This window comes from Bicyclus anynana, chromosome 12, assembly GCF_947172395.1.
Source record: "Bicyclus anynana chromosome 12, ilBicAnyn1.1, whole genome shotgun sequence".
NCBI classification, from domain to species: Eukaryota; Metazoa; Arthropoda; class Insecta; order Lepidoptera; family Nymphalidae; genus Bicyclus; species Bicyclus anynana.
The window spans coordinates 14,424,111-14,428,531 of record NC_069094.1 but is presented as its reverse complement, the minus strand read 5'-3'; positions in this window follow the sequence as shown (position 1 = coordinate 14,428,531).

The following is a 4,421-nucleotide window of genomic DNA, read 5'->3' as shown; positions in this document are numbered from 1 at the left end:
AATAGTTAGACTAGCTATAAATAAATCAGAATTTATATTCCCTAAATGTACATCTAAACAAAAGCTATTTTAATGAACACTCATGCCCCACTTTTGTATGGCTTACCTAAAATTCACAAGGATAACATCCCAATGCGTCCAGTTGTCTCCTATATTGGAGCGCCAGCATATGAACTAGCAAAGCAATTAAATAATATAATTAAACTGAAAACCTCTTTTCGGCCAGTATTTGCACTTAAAAACACTGTTGAACTAGTCACCAAAATCAAGGATATAGATTTACCTAACTGTTGTAAATTAATATCATTAGATGTCGATAGCTTATTTACTAATGTTCCAGTAAACGAAACACTGGACATTTTAAATAAATTGTTAGAAATAAATAAAACGCATCCTTCTGAAATGGCAGAGTTGATTGAGTTAACACATATATGTATGGAACAAAATTATTTTAGATTTAATAATGATTACTACCAGCAAAATGAAGGGCTAGCTATGGGATCACCTTTGAGTCCCTTAATGGCTGACATATTTATGGATGACTTTGAAAATAAAAATATTGTTAAAAATAATCACATTTTATATTACTATCGATATGTAGACGATATAATTATATGCTGGACTGGAACGGACAGACAATTGGATGTCTTTGTAGATAAATTAAACAATTTGCACCCAAAAATTAAATTTAAATTAGAAATAGAACAGAATAATTCTTTAAATTTCCTTGATGTAACAATCACTAGAGTTAATAATAGACATCACTTTGGGATTTATCGTAAGCCAACTTATACAGATATAACCATACCAGCTTCATCTTGTCATCCATGGCAACATAAATTAGCAGCTTTCCATAGTTATGTTCATAGACTGATGTCCATTCCTCTAACTAGGGATCAGTATAACAAGGAATTAAATATAATATATCGCATGGCCATTTCGAATGGATACAACCCGAATATTGTGAATAGAATAATCAATAAGAAACAATTGGTGTTGATTAGAAAAGAACTTTATGGAATTCCATTAGAAAAACCTAAAAAATTTAAAGCTAGTCTAACATACTTTGGTCCAGTGTCGGAACGTATTGCAAAAACACTTAGAAAGCATGATATAAATGTGGCTTTCAGAACAAATAACTCTCTTAAAAATATTTGCAATGGTAAAGATAAACTAGAAAAGCAACATAAATCGGGAGTATATAAATTGCAATGTTCTGAATGTAATGCAACATATATTGGTCAAACCGGTCGGAATTTTGATACACGTTACAAGGAACACATATCCGCTGTTCGAAATGACCGTCCACAAAGGTCGCACTTTGCAAAGCATCTCCTAGATACTGGCCATAAGCTGGCAGATAATCATATGTATGACATTTTACACACTTGCAATAAAGGCCTACGACTATGCGTTTTGGAACAATTAGAAATAATAAAACATAATAAGTCAGGAATTACCTTATTAAATGAACAAATAGAGTTATCGAAGTCACCACTAATAAAAATGTTTGAATGCGATGCGAGATAAATCGCTTATATTATGAGTATCTTGGCAACGCCCACCTCTTGCCCCACCTACTTTTTGGTCTATAAAAGACGAAGCAAAGGTCGAAAACGACACTTTGCAATTGCACGTTGTAGAGTCAACATCTCCTGAGGATGCTCCGGTTTCGGGGTGAAACGTACGTAGAGAGTATTTTGTCGGACCTGGGTGACGTTGTCGCATGGGTTCGCCGAATTTTCGCGGATGATAGCAAAATAAATAAATCATTATATAATCATGATGAACTTCCGCAAAGTAACGCCTGCTTCTATCCAATATTTAAAAGAGGTTAGCTTAACCACGCAGGCACGACTCTATATAAAATTAACCAAATTACATCGACTTGCAGTCCAAAATGTTTGGTTTAATCAACAATGTAAACAATTAAATTTAGTACCAAAATATATTAATATTTCAACTAATATGCATAGCCGATCAGCCGATATTGCTATTAAAAAAGCTCAAAAAATTTGGCTTAATGAAGAATCACGTAGTTGGTTCACAATTAGAGATAATTTGAAGCTACATTTAAAAATATTGTATTCTGAACTCACATACAAATTACATAACGTAGAATTTGATCTGTTAGATAGCAAAGCAAGGGATTTTGCCTCAATAGAATGCCACAAAAAATACATTACTCAGCAAAAGAAATTACAATTCTTACAAACTAGTTCCTCTAGATCCCAACTAGTAATAGATGACAATGCAGTTACTGACAACACTGATCACGATTTCTATCCTCGTGTTAAAAATCTTACTGATACGGTTTTTTCAAAACATGAGATGACACTTTTAGAGAAAGGTTTAAAATTCAATATCCCAACTGTAACCTCTAAAAAATCGCTTGAAACCCTAGCAGTAGATACAGAATTAGCTGTAACACTTAATAAGAAAGGGGACATTGTTAAAAATATTATAGCGCACGATATCAATAAGACTCACACTCTCACAATACCTAATCAGGACATGAAAATATTGAAATCGTTACAGAGCACTATTGCACGAGATAATATTGTAATTTCTAAAGCTGATAAAGGTAATACAGTTATAATAATGAAACGGGACGAGTATGTGGATAAAGTAAAAGATATACTTCTTGGAGACGAATTCCATCAATTATCAACAGATCCAACTAAAAAGTTTGCTGCAATAGTTAGACTAGCTATAAATAAATCAGAATTTATATTCCCTAAATGTACATCTAAACAAAAGGCTATTTTAATGAACACTCATGCCCCACTTTTGTATGGCTTACCTAAAATTCACAAGGATAACATCCCAATGCGTCCAGTTGTCTCCTATATTGGAGCGCCAGCATATGAACTAGCAAAGCAATTAAATAATATAATTAAACTGAAAACCTCTTTTCGGCCAGTATTTGCACTTAAAAACACTGTTGAACTAGTCACCAAAATCAAGGATATAGATTTACCTAACTGTTGTAAATTAATATCATTAGATGTCGATAGCTTATTTACTAATGTTCCAGTAAACGAAACACTGGACATTTTAAATAAATTGTTAGAAATAAATAAAACGCATCCTTCTGAAATGGCAGAGTTGATTGAGTTAACACATATATGTATGGAACAAAATTATTTTAGATTTAATAATGATTACTACCAGCAAAATGAAGGGCTAGCTATGGGATCACCTTTGAGTCCCTTAATGGCTGACATATTTATGGATGACTTTGAAAATAAAAATATTGTTAAAAATAATCACATTTTATATTACTATCGATATGTAGACGATATAATTATATGCTGGACTGGAACGGACAGACAATTGGATGTCTTTGTAGATAAATTAAACAATTTGCACCCAAAAATTAAATTTAAATTAGAAATAGAACAGAATAATTCTTTAAATTTCCTTGATGTAACAATCACTAGAGTTAATAATAGACATCACTTTGGGATTTATCGTAAGCCAACTTATACAGATATAACCATACCAGCTTCATCTTGTCATCCATGGCAACATAAATTAGCAGCTTTCCATAGTTATGTTCATAGACTGATGTCCATTCCTCTAACTAGGGATCAGTATAACAAGGAATTAAATATAATATATCGCATGGCCATTTCGAATGGATACAACCCGAATATTGTGAATAGAATAATCAATAAGAAACAATTGGTGTTGATTAGAAAAGAACTTTATGGAATTCCATTAGAAAAACCTAAAAAATTTAAAGCTAGTCTAACATACTTTGGTCCAGTGTCGGAACGTATTGCAAAAACACTTAGAAAGCATGATATAAATGTGGCTTTCAGAACAAATAACTCTCTTAAAAATATTTGCAATGGTAAAGATAAACTAGAAAAGCAACATAAATCGGGAGTATATAAATTGCAATGTTCTGAATGTAATGCAACATATATTGGTCAAACCGGTCGGAATTTTGATACACGTTACAAGGAACACATATCCGCTGTTCGAAATGACCGTCCACAAAGGTCGCACTTTGCAAAGCATCTCCTAGATACTGGCCATAAGCTGGCAGATAATCATATGTATGACATTTTACACACTTGCAATAAAGGCCTACGACTATGCGTTTTGGAACAATTAGAAATAATAAAACATAATAAGTCAGGAATTACCTTATTAAATGAACAAATAGAGTTATCGAAGTCACCACTAATAAAAATGTTTGAATGCGATGCGAGATAAATCGCTTATATTATGAGTATCTTGGCAACGCCCACCTCTTGCCCCACCTACTTTTTGGTCTATAAAAGACGAAGCAAAGGTCGAAAACGACACTTTGCAATTGCACGTTGTAGAGTCAACATCTCCTGAGGATGCTCCGGTTTCGGGGTGAAACGTACGTAGAGAGTATTTTGTCGGACCTGGGTGACGTTGTC